At 36.5% G+C, this 22,946-nt stretch overlaps 1 pseudogene; it reads left to right on the top strand.

Moving 5' to 3' along the window:
• The window catches only part of LOC110732892, a 38,681-nt pseudogene that overhangs the window by 3,948 nt on the left and 11,787 nt on the right, over positions 1–22,946 (top strand).

Raw genomic sequence — 22,946 nt, 5'->3', positions numbered from 1 at the left:
CACGTTGCATATTAATTGCAACATTTCTATAATGGGTTTACTTTCATGCTATTTTTGTTTGTGTTCACACACCAAATACCTATTTTCCCCTTACTCACATTAGTCACATATGATATTTATCCTTGTTACCGTAGTTTTACTCCCTCTCCTTTGTTTGTAGTCACATGGGCATTTTTGTTATTTTATTTATTTCTTAAACTTTATGCTCAATCCAAATGATGCAATTATAAGAAAACAGGGGAAGTATGTAGGAACTAGGTCAACTTGTCTTCTTATTTTGTACACCGTGTTTGTGGTAATGCATTTATGTGTTTCAAATTTGAAAAAAAAGTGGAGAACAGTTGACTATCAAGAGAAATGTAGAGGATTTTTCTTTTTCTTTTCCCTTAAAAGGTTTTCAATCTGAAGTGATTGTAAGAGAAGGGCAAAGAAAAGGTGTTTTCTTTTGAGAAATTTGGGGTGGAAAAGCTTGTTCGTTCCTACTATGAATTTAGGGCTACACGGTTTATATGCTTCATATTAAATTTGATAAACTAGAAGATTACCCTTTAGCATTTCTCATACCTTTTTAAATTTGATATAAAGCTTTTTCTCTTGTTGTATTCAAAATAAAAGTAGTAGTAATGTCTTAAGTACAAAAGGCCTCAATTTTTTCAAGAATTATATTTTGATTTTTTTATTTCATGGGTTTTAAAGGGAATAACCATAAGGCAGTGTTTCTTGTTGGATGCTTTGGCGGGTGTGCATATGAAGTATTTGTTGGATGTAGGGGGACAGGGGACCGGGGGAGTAAACATAATTGGTAATTAAGTTATGTATATGTTTTGAAATCTAAACATAATGGCTTTTGTGTTTTTTTAGAGAGAGATAACCGTGTTTGTATTACCCTTTTTGTTGGTTGGTAGTAAACTATCAGAGATGAATGAAGTGGTTGGCTTTCAGTGGATGGTAGCTTCTCCATTGGTGTGTTTCGGCGTAATAGGAAGAGGGAAGTGTGGGATTTATTAATCTTCAGGCCCAAGTAATTTTGCATGAAGTTTGTTTACTTTCCTTTTACTCTTTTCTTTTCTTGATATCTCTTAATGGTTTGCTAAGTATTGATGGATTTGATTAAAAGGACACCCAAAAGGCTTCACGCTTTTGAATTCTTCTGTAAGAAAGCTAAAACCCTAGAGTGGAAAAACCTCTCCCCTAATGCTATTGTTGGAACCTTGTCAACAAATTGAAGAAGTAATCCGTGCTTGTGTTTAATAAGCATTTATGACTACACAAAATAATCAAATTTGGTTCATGTTAGCCGACCCCACTTATGGGATTAAAGCTTTGATTGAGTGATTGATTGTACAATATATTTTTAATTATCAGCAAACAACATGCTATTCCATAGCAAATAGTGAACACTTCCCCTTTAGGTGAAAGATTTTGGGGACTTTAGCCGAAGAATTATTAAGCATGATATGCTCTAAAGGTGAAGGCCGGATTGGCTATACCACTTGACATGGTGAGCCATGTTCACATCTTGTCTTTCACTATAATATGGCTTTTTATCTTTGGTGAGGCTTGGGCTATTCCTTTAATATACAGGGTTAAACATTCGTTTTTTGAGGTTTGCTGGGGGATGGGGGGGGAGAGGAGAAGAAGTTACTATGATGGCTTATTTGGGTAGAATATTGACGAATCTTTAATGATATGCTTTAGGACCCTTTTAATTGACATTGCTGATATATGGAATTTGACCCGAAGGTACTGAGAGAAACCCAAACCCGATTTGAACCGAAACCAAACAACCCGATTTGACCCAAATATCATACTACCTCCGGTCCAATTTACTCGCAACAAAGGGGTATTATTTGTGAGACATAAAATATTCCTTTGTTGCGAGTAAATTGGACTTGAGGTAGTATTTTGTATTAATTATAAGTTTTACACTATTTTTTTTTATTGTTTTTAAGCACAACCCGAAATCTATTAGAGATTTGACCCAAACCCGACCTATTGACTGGAATTGCCCCATAGTTCTAATTTTTACTCAATTAATCTTAATTTTAAATCTGGTTGTCTGAATTTCAACTTAGATGTTTTAAATTTTAAATTAGGTGCTCTAAATTATAACCTATTCAGATTGTCTAAATCTTTACTCATATGTTCTAAATTTTGAATCATGTCTTAAATTTTCCCTCGCATAATCTCAATTTTTACTCATATGTTTTAAATTTTAGATTTATGTGTAAGTACGTAGGGACCTTCTAGGTTAAATCCCGTGCAGTTGTTAAATAATTGTAATGAAAATGAATTTATAAAATAAGGTATAAAATATAATAAATCAATTCGCCAAGTATTATAATAAATAAAATGTATATTAAAATAATATAAACAAGCAAGATAAAATAATAAGTTGGTTATAAATGGCAGTTTGATATTTTAGGAAGTTTACTTTATATTTTATATAAAGTGAAATCCATAAGATAGATATAAACCTTCTTTTTCTATAACAATGAGTTTTTGTTAGTAAGTGTTTAGGAGGGAAAATTTTCAATATCACGTTTCCACACACACACACACACACACACACACTTTGATTTAATGGGGACAAGCTGTATTTTGTAAAATGGTAAAGCATCTCCAGACGTTATGTTAGTTGTAGGAGGGTAAAATTGAAAATCCCAAGTGAACCTGAACTTCTTTGCTTGTGCTCAGGAGTCTCCAACTTGGGGTTCAAATTCATATTATTATTTTTTTCTTATTGCCTTTTTATGCCAATATATATTTTTCCACTTCCTGATTGTGAATCCTAGTAGGAAGTACAGTTTATTCCAGATATAGTATCATGTATCTGGAAAAGTATCAAGATAATCATATAGCAAAAGTAAAAAGAAAATTCATTTCTGCTAAGCTGTTTTTCTTAAAGTACCATATCTTAAGTTTTCTTTTTGTTTTGAATCTTGACTGTTGTTCTTGCTTAGATTTATTTCAGTGCATGTTTTTGTAACAGGTGGTGTATATCAATGGACGTCCCTTTGTTTTGCGTGATGTTGAAAGGCCTTTCTCGAATCTTGAGTATACGGTATGTTTTTATAGAAGTTGCTCCCACTTGGAAAGCAAGGCCTGATAATATAAGAAAGACACTAAGAGAATGTCACTCATATAAAAGAAGGGGGCAACGGATAAAAAAATCTCAAGCCCTCAAGCTATCATGAAGTATTTTATCTAAAAGTTCCTGAAATGTCATGTATCACTCTTGCTTAAAATCGACTCCGACTATACAAAAGTCTAAAAAAAAGGGAACTTGAATCAGTGATGAGGGGAACTGGTTTCATGCATTTAAAATTCACTCTTTCCGTTAAATTTAAAATCTAAATACATATATGTATATTTAGGCAAAGTGGCATAAATTAATACAACAAGAACATGCAGTAATTCTTGTTTTTCTCATATTGAGGTCAACTTGTCAACCGATTCTTATTTCTGCAATGTTTAGTTAAGATATTAATTTCACTATCTATCCTGTGAACGTTTTTTGCATTCCTTGAATAGAGCAAATTTTATTACTAAATCTCTAATAAATACAAAGGTCAGTCAAAGTTGTCATATTTCCTTGTGTTCGTAAATTTCTTTCCCTTTCTGCACATTACGTCTGTGGTCTGCCATGTCAAAGTTTCTTGCTCCATCTTAGGATAAGCCTGTATTATCATGAAATGTGCATTCTTTTTTTGCGCTTCTTCTAAGGAACTTAGAGGATGAAGATAATTGCTCTTATTGCTTAATTATATGGTCCAAATTTTTTTTGATTCATTGACTGAACAAGCTTCTCTTAGATGGAGGAAGATTTTTGTGGATGACTATACGGAATAATCACCTTTGGTTCATGTAGCCGACTCCACTTATGGGATTAAGGCTTTGATTGATTAATTGACTATACAAGCTTCTTTTAACATTTTCCATCTCAAGTTCATGAGTCTGTTCCCTTGTTCACCATAGTAGTGGTTTTTATTTTTTTAAAATTTTTTTTCTTGTAAATCTGGATTCCGTAAAATGGCTCACATACTCATTTCAACACGACACTGGCACGAGAGTGGGAATCCACATCAGATTCGGGACTGTACACTTGCCACTTGGACATGATGTCCTACCTGAAGCACCTATGTGAGTCAGGGGAAGAGAAAATCTCCTGTTCATAGTAGGGATTGTGGTTATGCTACCAGAATCCAGACAGCTTTTAATTTATTTTATTAATAAGAAATTAGGGGAAGGGAGAAGTATATTATAATAAAATGATGGAATAGAATGAAAAAGGAGAACAATAGACAGTTAAGTAGGTTATTATTTGTTTTGATAAACAGAGGATACACCTACGTCAATTTGCCTTGTTTTCATTGAATACTCCAAGTGCTTTCATTTTTTTAATGCTGTTCCAAGCATGTTCCATTACTCCGTACAAATTTCCCATTTAAATATCAATTTTATAAAAATAAATTTAAATTAGTAGTAATCTTCATATTTTTTGCAATATTTATTATAGGTTTTTAAAAAAATTAGTATGTTGCTAAATAAAAATATCCTTCTCTTCATTCTTGTGCCCAAAATTGGACCAAATCCATGTGTCCCAACTTTTTAGAAATTTCCGTATTGGACACTCAAATCCTTACCCGAGTCTGATACTCCTACCCAGTCCAGGTAAGATGTTGTGCAACTATTGCCAACCTTCTTACTTTATGGAAAAAGAAGCACTCTGGTATAGTTGAAATATATTTGTGTGGGCTACGTCTCTTGCATTTTTATTTTTATTTTTTTTTAACTTTTTGGTAAAGGTTTTGTTGATTGATTTGTTTCAGTTTGGATATGACATTCCTAAATTAATTAGGGAATTAACAGGGATAGGGTGGAAGATATGGAATCTCGATTGAAGGAAGACATCTTGCTGGAAGCTGCAAGGTGTCAAAATTGTCTCAATCTCAATTCATTGGCTTTTAAATGTAGTCGCTGAATATTAGTGATCTCATTTGTCTGCTTGAGTCAACTTATGGCTTTTTGGTTGTAGGTACGGAAACAAGATCCTTGTTACTGATGAACTGCCTGATGGACAAATGGTGGACCAGTGGGAGCCAGTGACTTGTGATTTTGTGAAGACTCCACTTGAGGTATGTAGATAGTTGGGTCCCTGCACTGATACTCTTGTGCCATATATTTGAATAACTTCCTTGGTCTAGGTATATGAGGAGCTGAAAATTGAAGGTTATCTTGTTAACTATGAGCGAGTTTCTGTTACTGACGAGAAGTCGCCTAAAGAATCAGATTTTGATGTTCTGGTATGTTTGATGTTTACTAACTCCATGATCTTCTTTATGAAAGTTTACAGATTTGCTATCTAGGTTTCACTTGTAAGATTGTTCACTTGGCTACACTTACCTTGCCTTAGGCATGAACCCCAGGGCATTAGGGTAATAATTTACAACATTGATGTATATGCTCTCATGCTTTCAAAATCAAAATTTTATTCTTAATTTTTTCATGTGATTGGTGAATAGGTGAGTTAAAGTGATGCATATGTTTATGTTCTCATGCTTTCAAAATCAATATTATATTGATAAGGTTGAATATATAATAAAAAATGCTAAAATTTTTTGATAATCCTAAACCACACCAATGTATTTATGTTTTCCATATAATCCTTCATTATTGATTTTATTTGTTTAGTAGATCAATATATATTTCACCAATTCACCTTGTATGCATAGTTTCAACAGTTGGCAAAGAAGTACATTTTGTTTGTATTCAAACGACTTCAATATGGGTGATGCCTTTATTCAGTTTATAATGCTATATTGCTTCCATCTACAATTTCTTTGCCCTTCTTGTGAATAAGGATCTGGGTGACTCATTGTGTGTGAGTGGTTTGGGATGGAAATTGATAAATAGACATAAGATGCAACAAACCTTGAGGTTATCTTCATGGAGACCACACTAAGATTATAACAAGTTGAATTCTCCAACATGAAACTATCTCTCTTATTGGTTGAAGCTCATGCTTAACATATTATTTAATATCTATACACTATCCATGTATGTCCGAAGTAATACCACATTTCTATCATCTTTTGAATTTAAGAATGTCAAAGGCTTAAATATGGAATGTGTGGAGTTTTATCCATGTTCATTTATTTTTACTTTATTCATATCAATTTTCTTAGGCATATCCACCCTTTGCTAGCATGAGCACGAGTACTAGGTTCACGTAGATTAGAAATTGGACATAGGTGTGGGGCATGGGCATGACCTAAGTAGCACTGAGACGGAAACGGGGACAAAAACGGGTACGGGGACAGAAAACAGCAAAATTAAAATTTAGAAAAACTAGTACGGCATGGATACGGGAAAAATTTGAAATAATTGATTTTTTATAGTTATTTTTCTTTAATAAAGTTTTACATTTATTTTTATAAAGTACAAAATATTTAAGTATTTTTTTATTTCCTACTAGTAAAATAAACGAGATATTAAATTAAATGAGAAAAGTCAAAGGCTGTGATGTCAGATTTAAATAGATGTAAAAAGTATTTTTTTTATTTCCTACTAGTAAAATAAACGAGATATTAAATTAAATGAGAAAAGTCAAAGGCTATGATGTCAGATTTAAATAGATGTAAATTTTTTCTAAAAAAAAATGTAAAAGCAAAGATAAACTTCAAAAGCAAAAGATATCACGTGGAAGACTGATATTCCTTCACCTACCCCTAACCCACACAAAAGTAATTAACCCCACCTACTAAGAAGCCCGAAGCAGGGAAAAAAGAGGAAAAAAAGAAATGGAGATTTCTGTCGCCGGTGAAGGAGAAGAGTGGTGGTGGGCGTTGAGTCGACAACTTGTGGTGTTCACTTCAGTCCTCACTTCAAAGAGAGTAGAGAAGAGAGATTGAGGAAGTGAGAAGATGGAAAAGAGACAAAAATGAACTTGGGGACGCCAAAATTGGTTGGATCTGTACCCAAGACGTACTCAAATTTTTAGCGCCCCGTATTCACATTCCTTTGGTGTACCCAATTTTTTGGAAATGTCTCGGGGACGTATTTTAGGCGTACCCGTACCGCACCTATCCCCTATCCGTCTCCGGTACGGGAGAAGCCAGTGAGTTGCCGTCCCCGTGCTTCCTAGGGCATGACATTAATTAAACGTATTCTTGTTTATAGAAGACTTACGTATGAATTATAATGTAGAAATTTTTTTACACACATTTTAAGCTTGAATTGTTTGTTTTCTGAAATGCTTATTTGAAGCCTTAGTTGTGAGAACTTATGGTGATATGGGGAGTATTTTTCTTTTCCTTCTATTTCGACATCATCTTCTATGGTTGTGTTGTTTGAGCGCGAATTCAAGCGTTAGGTAAGGCATGCAGAAGCGAGAGGGTTCTGCTGCGCCTAAGGCGTAACTCAGTGCGCGCCTCTTTGAAGTGAGGCGTACTATATGAACAGTTAAAAAAAAATTTGGCTGAAGCGCTTAACCTCTATCGCCTTGCGCCTTAGCGCCTAGGGTTATTTTAAAACACATTCCCACTTTTGTAACGGAATGAAACTTAATGACCGAAGTACCGCCCACGTAGGATTGGATATGGTTTGTTTGTTTTTTTTTTTTTTTTTTTTTTTTTTTTCTTTAAGAGCAAAGGCAAAACCTTTACTTTGAGGTAGCTTATGTAAAATACTCCCTCTATGATAAAATAAATGGACGATTACAATTATGTGCAACTTTCTAAAAACTTTTTTTTTTTTTGCAAATTTTATAAACAAAATTACTTACATACCCTTATTTAACATTTTCAAATACAATTACAAAAATAAAATTAAGTAAATAACCTAACTTAATCAATTAATAATTCTCTTCCAATTTACATCCCCCAACTAACCTAATTTGATTTTATCTTTCTTCATTCTCTAAATTCATCTTCATCTTCCCCATATAATTCTCTCTTCTTATTAAGATCTTTTTCTCTCTTTAACTTTCATGTAATTGAACCCAATAGTTCTTTTTCTCTCTTGAACTTTCAATCCCATAATCTCTCTCCTCTTTCATATCTTCTTTTTCTCTGTTCGATTGGTATAGGGTAGCGAGGTGGTGTTCGTTGGTTAGGGGTTGTGAGGTGGTGTTCGTGGGTTTCATAAACAATTTCTAGGGTTTTTGATTTGTGGGTTTATGGGTTTGCAGTGGTTAGGGATAAGCATGGATCGGATATCCGTATCTGGTCTGAAATTTTTGGATATTAGATATATTGGATGAAAATTTTCGGATTGGATTGTTCGGAATTTTCGGATATCCAATATCCAACCCTTGTACTAATAAATTTGTAAAATACCGAGTTAATGGCAAAATTGATTTTTTTTTTCAAGGCAAATTGATACTTGTATACATTGTTACATCATCATATATGAAATTAAATTACTTATTGAAAGAAAGAAAGTTGTTAGACTTAATAAATTATTACTACTTTTACAAGCTAATTTGAAGAATATAACTAAATGTTTAGGAGAAAAAAAACCTTTTTTTATTCTAGAAAATTAAAACCCTAAAACATGCAATTGATATACTTGTAAAAACTCACGGCAATTTTCACAGCAATATATACCTAATTGAATTAGTCCACTTTAATTTCAATCTAATCAAATCCTAGGAAGGCAAAGCTGCAAACTCGTGAAGGTTGTAAATGATTAGTTAGTGCCGGTTGAGTGAGAACGGTGGTGAGGTGCCGATTACGTGGACAAAAAGGCAGAGGTTGAGTGAGAAGCTTGCTAATAGAGTAGATTTGAGAAAGTAAATGTTGAAAATAGAGATTGAAATTTGAGATGAGAGGAGAGAGAAAGCAAATGTTCATAGAGAAGAGAAAAAAGAGGCGGGTGGGGGGGGGGGTAATAATTTAGGGTTTGATACTTTGGTCAGTTTGGTGCACCGTGGAAGTGGGGGAATGAATAATTTCTTTGGGTTTGGTTTGGTGGGTCTGTGGGTTTGGTGAGCCTTGGGTTTGGTGAGCCTTTGGGTTTTATGGGGTTCTAAATGAGGGATGTCATCGTGAGCCCCGTAATTTCCTTCAGGATATCAATTAGATATCCAAAATCCGATATTTTGATATCGATCGAATGTCCATAATTTTCGGATCAGTAGCGGATCGGATTTTTGGATTTTTGTTGAGCTTTAGCGGTGGTGGTGTGGGGGGGGGGGGTTGGTGGGTTTCTGGGTTTTGGTTTTGTGGGTTTACGGTGGTGGTGTTTGTGGGGGTGGTGGGTAGGAAAGCTGGGTAGGTGATGAAGACGGCGGTACGGTGGATGGTTGATTAGGTGAAGGCAGGTTACAATTTTAATTTTAATTATTATTATTTTTTTAATATGAGGATTTGGATGTGATTATTTATTAATGACATACCCTTTACTTTTTTAAACAATACAAATTTTGACTTGGAAACCGTGCAACCTCCCAAAGTTTCACATAAAAATAATTAGAGGGCAGTATTTATTTTTATAAAATTGGGGTTGAAAGTGAAAGAATTTCTATGTAGGATTGCTACTATCTAACTGGGCTTAACCCAACCACTAGTCTATGTAAGAAAGCAATGTTACTATTTTGGGGCATAATGATTCTATTTCAGAATCAACTAGCAATGGATTGTGTAGCAACTAACGTTCTATGTTGGTTATCATCCATAATCTTCTTCGGGCAAGTTAATCACAAATAATTTTTTAAAAATCCATGTGGGCATCTAGAGTATTGAATTGTTGTAGTTTCGTTTGCTCTTGAAATGAATTAGTCCACTGAATAGCTTGATAAACCTATCTTTTTAAGTATTATCAGAATTGTCAATTAAATTCTCTTTAATCTTGCTGTAATTATACTATTAAACCAGTTCATAATGTTCTCTCCTTCCCTTTGCTCACTATTAGTCATAATTTTTTTAATTTTTTTATTTTTTTTATGTAAAAACTTGAAAAACACATGATACAAGAGCAAGAAATTACTTTCTAACTACTAAAGTCTTTCTATATCTTAAATGAAATCTCTTATATGTTGAAAAAAAATCTTTATAATTATGTAATGGGGTTTCTTGCCCTTTTTTTAATTATTTTTTTTTTAATTTTTAAAAATGCTTTAATTTATGTTTTTAACATTTTAATTACCCTTTTGTTAAAACTTTTTGAATTATATTCTTGATTCTCTACTCCCTTAATTTTTCTTAAATGCTTTTTTGGTTACTCACTTTACTCACCTTTTTGTAAAACTATTTTAAATGACGGTTTTGTTACGTTTGTTTATTTATATTGTACGATTCCTTGTGACGATTCATGTTAAACGACCCCAAATAAATTATTTTTGGGACTAAGACTTTGTTGTTGTTACATTTGTTCCTTCCCTTAGTTCTTAATAGGAGGAACAAAAAAATATGGAGGGATCATTACATAGTCAATTAAGATTCTAAATTGGCTGAATGCCATGTGAACTAATAGGGATGGAAATTGGAAAATTTACATTATTCTCACAAACTCCTTTAAATGTCTTTTATGATTTATCAGTACACTGTCTTGTGGGGTGTTAGTTCACACACACACACACACACACACACCCAGAGACACACAGACACAAAATATCAACCTTTTATAAATTTAATCAAGTACAGACACACACACACACCCCAAACTTTGACCAGTAGCTAACGCACTACCTACATTGGATTGGGGAGCAACGTGTATCATTAATTACCCTTTAATTACCAAAAAAATGTCTCATTTTGAGTGGCAAAAAATACCCCTTAATGGTGCGCGTTGCACCCCAATTAATAGTTAGTGGTGCGCTAGTCAAAGTTTGGAGTGCTTGGTAGGGATGTCAATGGGGCGGGAATTAAAAAAGAACGGAGGAAGTAAGTTTGATTAAGTTTTGTCATGGTCTAATAAGTTGATATGAATTACTACTACTACTACAATTACTACTTTTTGTAAGTTCTTAACGCTTGCCAATGTAACCATTGATACTCTAATTATGTACTTCCTCCGTTCTTTTTTACTTGACCCGCTTTGACTTTTACACTATTCATCACCTCTCCTTTGACCGTCTTTTGTGAGTGATATGTAAGGAAAAATATATTCATATGATATCTTTTTTTTAATTCGTCTCAATAAGTACTATCGTAATATACAACTTTAATAATTTTTACTTATGAAGAATTAAAGTTATTGATCGCTAAAGTTTTGCTTTGGCAAGCGTGATAACAGGTCAAGTAAAAAAGAACAGAGGAAGTATATGTTAAAATAAAAAAAGTTGATAGTTCAAAAATTCATATTGAGAAAACCTAACAAGAGTTCAAAAGAATCTTTTTCCTTATGTGTGAATTAATAACGTTCAAATGTAAGTATGTGAATAGTGCAAAAAGTTAAAGTGTCGAGAACAAATCAAAGTTAGTATAAAAGAAAGCAATGTAATGGGTTAGTAATTTCTATCTTCTCATCTTGCGGCCATATTTCTTTTGATAATTTGATATCATGACATATTCAACTAAAGCATAAACATGTTTACGAAATTTACAATGTAGGAGCTATGTATATAAGGATGATAACTTGATAATAATATGCTTGGGGATGGAATCATAGATGATGTAATGAGGAATAACTTGGATAGAATAGGAAAATTAGTGAAACATAAAAGCATGGGTTTAAATGTGAAGCTATTATATTTCAGATTGTACAATGGCATGAAACTAATGAATTGAGAAGAGTAAGGAGATTCTTCTCTTTGTTTGATCACTCGCTCTCATAGTTTCATAGTATTTTGTTTGATACCTTGACCCAGTCTTGTTTGAAAAATGCTGTTAACTATTCAATTCTTGTTTTTGTTTTAAACATCTCCAAACCTAAATAGAAAAGGCTCAACCTTTTTTTTATTGATCCAATCTTTTTCAATGCAATGTTGAATTCTTCACATAAGCTGCTAGTTAACCATATTGTAATGGATATTTATATCCCCTAACATCTTGGATAATCATCAAAGTACTACGGTAAGACCTCCTTCTGTCCTGTATCTCCTAGTCTCTAACAAAAAATTTTAGGTCGACATCCTTGAACTTTTCAATTTCACGCGTCTTCATATCTCTCATATGAGCATGTCTATAAATGCCTTTTTCCCTTTCTTTTGTATCGTAACTTGCTTAAGGGTCTCGATTTCCTTCGCTTTTTGCATCTAGTAGAACCTTCATTGCTTCCCTTCTTACTTTCTTATACCTTTCATAATTATCGTCACTCCTTAAATTCCCCAAGATTTTGTTGCATTTACTCCAGCAGCAACATTGCCATGTCATGTGCATAGTCCAGTGGCTTATGACCCATCATGCATACACCCACCCAGATTCTTCAGGTCCCTAGTATCATATTGGATTTGATCCTATCAGACCCAACTCGATAATTTCTCCGTTTCTGTTATTTGCAACATTTTGACTTTCATATTTTGTCAATGCACTTCCATTAATTTCTTTGATCAGATGGATTTGTGAACACTTCAATACATTGCTATGTTCATATAATGGAGGAAGTATAAGCCTATCTGACATTGAGTACAACCGAATTTGACTAAGCACAGATCCACATCAATCTTGAATCATATATCAAGATACTGGACTGAAACCAAACCAATTACTAAGGAATTATCTGTCCTTACTTAGCTGATGTCAGACATGGCTTTCTTAAGTGTTTGTTCACAATTATGAATACAATTCTGTAGCTAAAAATTTTGGGTTTTGACCTTTTGTGCTCAGCAGGCATTCCTAGGAGCAACTCAATTGGAAGAGTCTCTGACCTGAGCTGTAATGCTGACAATTTGCTTAGTTCGGAGGAGGCAATCCGCAGGGGAGAGTACACTGTCATTAGAAGTCTGATTCGTGTTCTAGAGGTACTGCCACATTTGATTCTATATGTCATTAATATTCTTCAGGTTTCTCCGTACTGCCTCTTGGTCATCTTATTATTAAATGGTGTACTCAGGGTGGTGTTGAAGGAAAAAGGCAGGTGGATAAAGTGATTGATAAGTGTGCTTCTATGCAGGTATTGTTCGAAACTGCTTTAAATCTTTTCATTTTTTTTTGAAGGGTAATCTTTTCATTTAATAAAATTATTATCTTTAGAGCTTTTGCCTAGTATTCCTCCAAGTACTGGTTATTGCATTGAATAATGTCCATTGAACAATTCAAGCATGATTATTGTTTTTTAGATCACTTGAAAGATAAACTGATCATGTCCAAATTTAGTCATCCAAAACATATTATTGTTTTATGTGATAAACTCAAGAAAATATGGAGAAAACGGCTTAACCTTTGTATTGATATTAATCACATATATATACACAATATATTAGGAAACCTAATTAGCCTAAAACTCCTAATAAGATAAACTTAACGTAAATACAATATTAACATAAATAAACCAAACCGGCTCTAATACTCCCCCTCAAGTTGGAGAATGCAAATCGCGAATGCCCAACTTGCGTAAAAGAAAACCAAACTGCTGACGTCCAAGAGCCTTGGTTAAAATATCTGCCAACTGACGACCCGTCGAAACATAGGAGGTAGAAATATTACTGTTTATCAACTCATCACGAACAAAATGACAGTCTACCTCAATATGCTTCATACGTTCATGGAAAACCGGATTCTTAGCTATATGCAAAGTCGACTGATTATCACAAAACAACTGCATAGGCTTTGAATGCTTAATACCAAGATCAAACAACAACTGTTTCAACCATTTCAACTCACGAATAGTAAGAACCATACACCTGTATTCGGCTTCAGACGAAAATGTGCTACAGTAGGTTGTTTCTTAGTCTTCCAAGAAACAGGGGAACGACCTAAGAAAACAAAGTAACCAGACAAGGAACGCCGAGTCAATGGACACGCCGCCCAATCACTATCACAAAACGCCGTCAAGCGTAAATCTGACATAGGCCGCAATAAGATGCCTTGTCCCGGTGCTAGAATCCAACTCCTTTTGATGTATTAGTTTCCCTTTAAGTGCTTTCCTAGAGTTTAGTTTATGATTTCTTAGCTTGAGGTCCCATTATTGTGTTACTGTCAGATGAGTGTTCACTAGGGATTCTCCTTGTATGTCATTTAAAGCTCTTTAGAGGGTGAATGATTAATGAAATCTTAAGCCTTCTACCAAGTGTTGCTTTGCTCTTATGCTTGTTTGTTGTTAGACCTTTATAAATATTGTGTCTTACTTGCATAATAGCTCCCCTCCAAACCAACTTGATGCACTAAGAACTCGTGGTTCGGACCCGCTTGTGCCCGCCTTGAAGTATCGACCGTCATAAGCCCCGACCACCCGCACTCCATCGCTCAAATAGACGCGAGTGCTCGCAAGCCCCTCTTCCGCTCAAGGCTAGCGTTCTTGCCGCCAAAAGGCTAGAGCGCGCCGCACGTTTCGGGGTCCAAACTCCCGGACCGTGACACCCGGACTACCCTTGAGGTAGCCAAGACCCAAGTAGCTGCATCCCAATGAGAAACCTGTGGATCACTCAGAAACTGTGCCAAAACATGCACTGAATAACTCAACTGGCGAGTGACCTACGAGTTAACCAATTGGCCAACCAAACGACGATACTGTTCCGGATGAGCTAACGGCTCACCAGAAGCATATGCAAGATGATGATTCTGCTCCATCTGAGTGTCAATAGGTTTACAACCCAGCATTCTTGCCTCAGTCAAAATATCAAGAGCGTACTTTCGCTGAGAAAGAAAGATGCCCTCCAGACTCCGAGCAACCTCATGTAGGGAATTATAGGTACTACGCAGCGGAAAAACATGAATCATATTCATACAGTACCTAATCCCAAGATCTAATGCATAACACATAAAGAACATATAATTGTACCTTTGAAGCGTGATTCCACGTGCGATCGAGCAAGAACATTGGGAGATAAAGAACCTCAAGCGTGATTCCTCTACTTGGTGCCCGTGGCACAGATTAAGACCTCCACTAATGCTAGTTAGTTGCAATTGAACCCTTCAATTGACCTTTTATGGAGAAGTGCGACCAACGAACCACCATGAACCACCACGAACCACCACACGCGCCACCAAGGTGGCCGGCCGTACGGACGAGGGGAGGAGAGAGAAAGCCGTGAGTTAGAGAGAGGAATTAGGGTCTTTGGGATTGGTTGCCTTGATGTCAAAATACACTGTGTGTGAATTATGACTGCTTGCAAGCAACCCTAGGCATGGATCTTATTTATAGATCTCATCTCTAAATAAGAGCCCATGTCAAAAGCCCAAAACCTAATTCTCATCTAACTATGCTAGCCCAATCCATTTCATGATTAGTTAGTTGCTCATGAGGCCCATTAATGGGCCTCTTACTTGCTTAACCCAATACTCTTGTTGTGTGACCTCATAGGATCCATTCTAGTAGGCTTTGGACTATTTGACTAGCCTAAAGATCATTGATCATAGTCTAGCAACAGATAATGACGACCCAAAAGAACGAACTTATTATCTCCATAATAGTGATCCTTAGTAATTGCACTTATCGAAGACACAATTCCTTCACCTCAATGCCTAAGAAATACTTAAGCAAACCCAAATCCTTCATATAGAAGCATATGCACAATAAGCTTTAAACCGAACAATCGCATCATGAGAGGAGCCTGGAATAATCAAATCATCGACATAAATTAGCACATGCAAAGAAACACTGCCTTGAACATAACTAATCAGAGAGTAATCAGCATATGAGTTTTTAAACCCAAAACCTCGCAGAGCACTAGACAACTTTGAAAACCACTGTCTCGGGGCCTATTTCAAGCCATATAAAGACTTCCGTAACCTGCAAACTTTGCCCGGTTGCGGAGTGCCGTACTCCGGAGGAAACTGCATGTGAACTTCTTCATCCAAATCACCATGAAGAAATGCATTATGAACGTCCATCTGATGTAACTCCCAATTCAATGACACAACAACAACAAGTAAAATACGTACCGTACCCATCTTAGCAACCAGAGCGAACGTCTCATTATAATCAACACCTTGATGGTTGCCATGAACGACCAACCGAGCCTTGAGACGTTCCACCTTTGACTTGTCGGTGTATTTGACTTTATACACCCAACCGCTACCAATTGCTCTTTTACCATGAGGAAGATCCTCAATGGTCCATGTGCCATTACGCTCTAAAGCGTCAATCTCATCTTGCATTGCCTTACGCCAACCAACGTCTTTAACCGCCTTTTTGAATGAAGAAGGTTCCTTTCCCTCAGTGATCTTCGCCAAAAAAATGATTATATTCAACATGACAAGCTATAGGGAAAGGTTTACCTAAGGAATGTGATCGAGGAGGGTCAATGTTTGATGTAGCGGGGTCTATATTTTCAGCGATGAGAGTATGTGTAACATAGTTACGATGCCAAGGAGAACGTTTTTCACGATGACCACGACCCAAATTATCCAACGAACACCCCCTCAAATATTCAGGCAAAATAAAAATATCTTCGTCGACTATGTCTTGCTGAACAACACTTGTCGGACGCTCGGAAACACCAAAATGATCAACAATTGGCAAAACATGATCACTGGGCCAGACCACTGTGGACTGGGACAGGGTCTTACCGGCACTGGTTGCCGGAATGGGCTGCCAGCCAAGCTGGGCTGGGAGGCTGACTGCCAGCACCAGCTGGCTGGGCTACTAGTGGCTGCACTGCTGCTTTGCTGGCCAGCGCCTTGGCGCTGACTGCTAGTGGCCTGGCAGCTGCCGTTGGTTTTCCAGTTGGCAGCGGCTGACGCTGGTAAAACCAGCGGTTGGCCAGCGTGTGCTGGCTGGGTGTGGGGGGGGGGGCTGGCAGTTCGTGCCACGGCCTAGCTGTGGCTGGGCTAGTCTGAACGCGGCTGGGGTGTGGTGCGGGCTGTCTCGAAGTTCGCACCCCCTCTCTCGCATCATACATGTCAAAATCACCCAACACATCGTCCTCCCACATCGGCGGAGTCGCAAAATATTTTTCCCACAATAAACGTCGATCATCCGGAAGAGACTCTAAGTACGGGAATTTATCTTTGAAAAATTGCACATCTCGACTCACAAAAAAATCATTCGTCTCCAAATCAAACAGATGCCAACCCTTTTTTCCGTCAGGTTAACCAACGAAAATACATTTTCGACTCTGAGAATCAAACTTGTCCTTAATTCGAGGACGATTTGCAGCATAAGCTAGGCAACCAAACACACACAGACTATTATAAGGAGATTGTCCAAAGAAAAGCTCATGACAGGTTTTACTTTTCAAAACCGTAGTAGGAGTGCGATTAATGAGATGCACCGCAGTCATAACACACTCACCCCAAAAGTACCTGAAACCGAAGAGCATGGGCCACATTTAAAATGTGATGGTGTTTACGCTCAACTCGACCGTTCTGCTGAGCCGTGTCAACACACGACGTTTGATGCAGAATACCCTTTTGAGCAAAATACGACCCCAAACTAAGAAACTCTTGGCCATTATCACTACGAATAACCTTCACCTTCCGACCAAACTGAGTCTTAGACAGAGCACAGAATTCACGAACCAACTGAAAAGCCTGATATTTACCAACCATAAAAAAACCCAAGTTGCACGAGAAAAATCATCAATAATGGTTGGGAAATAACGAGCATCACAACTTGAAACAATATTATTCGGACCCCAAATATCACAATGAATTAAATAAAAAATTCCTGATGTTTTATTTATACTTAACAGTAAAGAGTTTCGGGGTTGCTTCCCCATAAAACAAATAGAACAATCAAAAGAACAAACATTGTCACTACTATGAGTACTTCGACTACTAGAAACTCCCGAAAGAGAGCTCACAACTTGCATTGACCGATGCCCGAGACGCCTATGCCATAACAAACTTGCATATTAAATAACTACTTTGTTCGCCTGCAGATTCCGAGCACGAACCGGACGAAAAATATAGACCCCATCACATTGGACCTCGCTCCAATCAGGTTCCTCAAACTGCGATCCAGAATAATGCATAGCTTGTCAGTGAACATAATAAAATAACATTGTTTTTCTAATAATTGAGACACAGATAACAAGTTGCATTTAAGAGCAAGAACATATAAAACATTATTAAGAGTTAAATTATCAGACTAAATAACTCTTCCTTCCTTTGTTGCCGTCGTGCTCTTCCCATTGGGCAAACAAACAGGCGAAGAGATGTCATGTAAATCGGTGAAAAAATCAATTTTACCGGACATAGTCAATGAGCCAATCAATGGAATTCTACGTACCAAATTTGTTGCCATCTGACGAAGAACCAGACTTGGCACCCTTTACCGCCGACATGAGTTCCTTCCATTGAGCATCAGAAATCGTTGGAACAACGATCAGAATCAGAAATCGACTCATTATTACCACGAGAATTTCCAGTAGCACCAGCAAACTCACCCTTGCCCTTACCAGACGACCGTACACCATTACCTTCACGACCACCATGACCTCACGCCCCCCACCCGTGAAGCCATGAAGCCGATAACAGTGGTCCTTATCATGACTAGACCGTTTACAATAAGTATACTCAATCCGTTCGGAAGTTTGACCAGAAGCCGTACTTGTTGCATTAAAACCAACAGTCGTAGAAGAAGAGGAGGTCTCATGTGCCTAGACACAGATTACTTACGCTCATCAGCAACAACTTTAGCATAAACAACTTTCATAGAAGGCAAAGGATCAGTCATCAACAAAGTAGACACCACATAACCAAACTTCTTAGGTTTCAAACCAAGACAAAACTGATGTAACAACTCATTCTCATGCAACTTAGCATATTCTTTCACAGCGGACAAGTACAAACAGGCAGTTTCACATAACTAGACAATAAATTCTGCAATTTATTCAATTCACCATAATAAACCGCAACAAAACGAACTCGTTGCTTACAATCAACAATATCATGTTTTAATTCAAAAATACGAGGACCGTTACCAAGAGAATAATGATCCCGCAAATCATCCCACAAAGTTTTTGCATCATCGAGTATTATAAATCCAAGCAACAACAGTAGAATTAACAATACCCCACCGACGATAATACGGATGCTTGGGATCGGGTTGAACAATAGAACCATCAACAAGCCCGAGCTTGCTCTTGGACCGAAGATTGTTGCGAATAGACCTCGACCACTCTTCATAGTTGTCGACAGTAAGCAACACCGGACAAATCATCAATTGAGATCCTTCACTTGGATGAAGATAGTAATCGGTGAAAGGTTCATATTTAGGAGGAGGAGGCGTATCATCATTACCACCAGCCATCACACACGCAAATACGAGCAGCAAGAAAAAGAAAACAAGAAGCAGTACACCACCAAGCGCACCACACAACAACTAGCGCAGCACACACCTCACTGGTGCACCACACACCAGCACACATGCACCACAAGGCACGGACAGCAGCACCACAAACACGGACAGCAGCACCACGCAAACCAAACGCAGCAGCACACCACAGGGAGCACCGCAACACAGCACGCACAAGAAAGATGCGCACCAAACCAATGAACACAGGTCACGAATTTAGGCTATAATAACCTAATTTCGAAAGCTAAACCAGAAAAAAATTAGGGAAATTAAAGCCCTAATTCGTCCAAATAATTGAAAGAAAGAAAATTTTCAAAATAATTTCGTGGAGATTAATAATAATTGAAGCCTAATCTCACAAAATTAAATTTGTGGAATTAAAGAAACAAACCAAGATCGAAAAATCTCTATAAATTAGAGAGGCTGTGATACCATGTTAAACTCAAGAAAATATGGAGAAATCGGCTTAACCTTTGTATTGATATTAATCACATATATATACACAATACATTAGGAAACCTAATTAGCCTAAAACTCCTAATAAGATAAATTTAATATCAATACAATATTAACATAAATAAACCAAACCGGCTCTAATATTATGAAAGTGGAAAAATTCCATACATAGTCGGAAACCACAATTGTTGATGTAAAGGTACCGCTTTTGCTATTCTGGAACCGTAATTATGGCCGATATGCAAATCTTTTCTTTTGCTACAAATTCAGATTTCATCTTCCAATATGTTTATAGATCAAACTTGATTTTTTTTTTCCCACTTAGCTCAATAAGTATTTAGCTGGAGAAGATATACTTCCTCCGTTCCACAAATATTGCAATAATTTCCATTTTAGGAAGTTTTACAAATATTGCAACATTTCTCTATCTGCACATGTTTTCTCTCTTTATTCCCCTCTCTCTCTCTCTCTCCTCTTCTTTAAATCCATGTCCTACCCCATGTTGCAATATTTTGGGAATGGAGGAAGTATATATCTATGACATCAAGGGGGTGTAGCCATATATCAAAAAGGGATGGACCATCAACAGTTCAATTCTTGGTTGTAAGGGTTGCTTCACTTGCTTGTGCTGACATTGGTTTGTTATGAATAACTTACCAATGTCCTCACATCAAAAATAAATTCCACCCTAAACATCAAATCATGCTTGATTTTTTTTCGACATAACCATGATAAAGCTAGTTCTACTAGTATCAACAGAGGATCTATAACATGGTAGTTTTACAGTTGTACATGGTATCAAGATATTACATGGTAATTGTACATTTGTACAAGGATACTTTGTGTAGTCTCTGATTACTGATTACGCTTATACTATATCAATGAAAGTGAAAAATGAGATTCAGAAGAGGTGAAGTTTTGTTCTAAACTGTATGTTGCTTCCATATGTTGCACTGAGTGCCATGTTACGCAAGGGAACCAACTTTGACACCTCCCGGCTCTTTTCCAAGCCTCCAGTGGTCAATCAGCTAGTACTTTGCTGAATCCATACATTAAGTTCTAGATAAAGCTCATTGAGGTGATCAACAGGTCACAACTCTGTTGTAGAAACTTTGCGCCTAGAATTTATTTATTAATTTTTTTTTTTATTAAATAAACTATGCTTCTTTGAGACACTTTTCATTAATTTGTTTCCAAACAAACTTGTGGCTTATATTTCATGGCTTGGAGAAATCCCTTTATTTGATTGCTTGTTTATGATAGCCTTTTCCTTCCGGGATTGGGAGTATAGTCTGCACTAGGAAGCAAATAACTATATGGAATTTGGAGAAAAACTTCTCTAATACTCTTATTGATTCAGTTGTTTTTGTTATAATGATAGCGTTAGACTGTAAGTTTTTTTTCTGAGCTGCCTTATTTGTATGGATGATACTGCTTGTTGCCATGTCCATGTATAATGCTATGCTATTTCTAAAAAAATAGGTTCTAACCTAAGATGCTTGATTCTAACATTATGCAGAATTTACGAGAAGCTATTGCTACATACCGTAGCAGTATTTTACACCAACCAGATGAGATGAAGCGAGAGGCTTCACTATCTTTTTTTGTGGAGTACCTGGAGAGATATTATTTTCTGATTTGTTTCGCTGTATATCTTCACACCGAGGGAGCAGCTTTAACTCCCTGTTCATCAGTTCTGTGTAGTTTTGCTGATTGGATGAGAGCACGACTGGAACTCTACAGCATACTGCGTAGGTACTTATAGGATTGAAAACATAATATTTTTTATTCATGATATTCATACACTGTTTACATGTTTCGATTCTCTCTTGTTGTATTGTGCTCCTTCTAACAAACCTTATATGTAGGCTATTAAGGAGAGACCCAATGGGCGCGCTAGGCTACCGCAATGTAGAGAAATCACTTACTAAGACAGCTGAATCTACAAATGGACGTCCTTATGAAATGAGTGTTGTTACTGCACTGAGGAATGGAGCTGTGTTGGGCAGTCAAACTGTCTTGAAGAGTGATCATTGCCCTGGTTGTCAAAACTTAAGCTTGCCAGAGAGGATTGAAGGTGCCCCAAATTTCAGAGAGGTTATGGGCTTTTCAGTTTATGGTGTGGCTAATCCAACAATTGATGGCATTCGGTCGGTTATTCAGCGCATTGCTAGTCTGAGAGCTGCCCGTCCAGTATGTTGGCACAACATGAGAGAGGAACCTGTAATTTACATTAATGGAAAGCCATTTGTGCTTCGTGAAGTTGAAAGACCTTATAAGAACATGATGGAGTACACTGTACGTACATAAATCTTTCTGCAATTTTTTGCTTTTAAGTATATGTCCATCTGCAGCTTCACATCTTTGGAGATATTAATAAACTTAACATGAAAGTAACTAGATACGGATGAGAAGCCAACGTTAGGGTTTTTTTTTTTTTTTTTTTTTTTTTTTTTTTTTTTGGTTTTTTTAATTTTTTTTTATTTTTAATATCATGTATTCTCAACAGATGTATTGCTGCATCTTTTTGACAATTGTCATATTTTAAAAAAGAACTATCTAATTCCATTATTGAAGGTTCACATTTGGGTTACACCCGCAAGTTAGTTCTGAAACCTGCTTTTACTAAATTAAATATATTAAGGTTGGATTATTCTAGTCATATCCGTGTAGTATCTGGTCCCATCGTGTCGTTTTGTTAATCATAATTGTGATACCAATACTTTCAAATTTTGGCTTAGGGGATTGATTGTGAGAGAGTACAAAGAATGGAAGCTCGACTGAAGGAAGATATTCTCCGTGAATCTGAGCGCTTCGGAGGAGCTATTATGGTTATTCATGAAACAGATGATGGTCAAATATTTGATGCCTGGGAACATGTCAATTGTGACTCAATTCAGACTCCGCATGAAGTTTTCAGCCGTCTAGAAGCTGAAGGGTATCCTATTATGTATGCACGTGTACCTATAACTGATGGAAAGGCTCCAAAAAGTTCTGATTTTGATACACTAGCAAAAAATGTTGCCTCAGCTTCAAAGGACACTGCTTTTGTTTTTAATTGTCAGGTAAAATGTTTAAATTGTTGATGCAAGCTGTCATTTACAGTGTAGTGGATTGTTTAAAGTGGTTGAATGGCTTTCTGATGT

The sequence above is a fragment of the Chenopodium quinoa genome, unplaced genomic scaffold (assembly GCF_001683475.1).
Source record: "Chenopodium quinoa cultivar QQ74 unplaced genomic scaffold, ASM168347v1, whole genome shotgun sequence".
Taxonomy (NCBI): Eukaryota; Viridiplantae; Streptophyta; class Magnoliopsida; order Caryophyllales; family Amaranthaceae; genus Chenopodium; species Chenopodium quinoa.
Note: the sequence above shows the minus strand (reverse complement) of the source record. Positions and strands in the feature narration are given on the sequence as shown.